Raw genomic sequence first — 683 nt, forward strand, 5'->3', positions numbered from 1 at the left:
CGGCGGGCCGGCAGAGGCCTGAGCCCTGAGCCCGCCCGCTGGGCAGGGCATCGGCCCGGACCCCGCCCCAGACCCCAGTCCGTACCCTGGAGTCGGGCCAGGGGGCGCTGGTTTGATCGTGCCCATCCCCCCGCCCCGTTCCCACACTCCCAAGATCCAACGTGTAGTTTCTGCGAGAGGGGACAGGTGACTGCCCGCTGACTACCCCCACCCTCCAGCCTGCTGGCGGCAGAGCCACAACCCAGATCCCGCTGGCCGACCCCAGCCCCGTGTTCTCCCTATGCCCCGGGTTGGTACTGCGGCCTGGAAAGGGTTAACTCGACTGCGAGGAATTAAGAGCTGCAGGGAGCTCTCTATAAATACAGTGTCGTGGGCGCCTGAGCCAACCGCAGGGTAATTTCCACTGGGCTGGTTTTCCTCTTTTCCTCCCTCCCACCCACAGCCACCCGACCAGCCCTGCCCCCAGCCCCAGGCCAGGCTCCAACAGGGGGAGCAGCTCTGACACCCCCACCCCCAACACTTTGCCTGGGCTCTGTCCTTACAGGACCCAGCTCCAGCGTGGGAAGATTTGGGGGGGGGGGGTGTCAGGCCCTTGCTTTGGCGCATCCTGTCCCTGCACCTGTTCTCTGACCTGTTCTTCATCAGTTACAGACAGTAACACCTACAGTGTAGCCAGGTTTCTT

The sequence above is a fragment of the Panthera pardus genome, unplaced genomic scaffold, assembly GCF_024362965.1.
Source record: "Panthera pardus isolate Hobbes unplaced genomic scaffold, ASM2436296v1 HiC_scaffold_24, whole genome shotgun sequence".
Taxonomy (NCBI): Eukaryota; Metazoa; Chordata; class Mammalia; order Carnivora; family Felidae; genus Panthera; species Panthera pardus.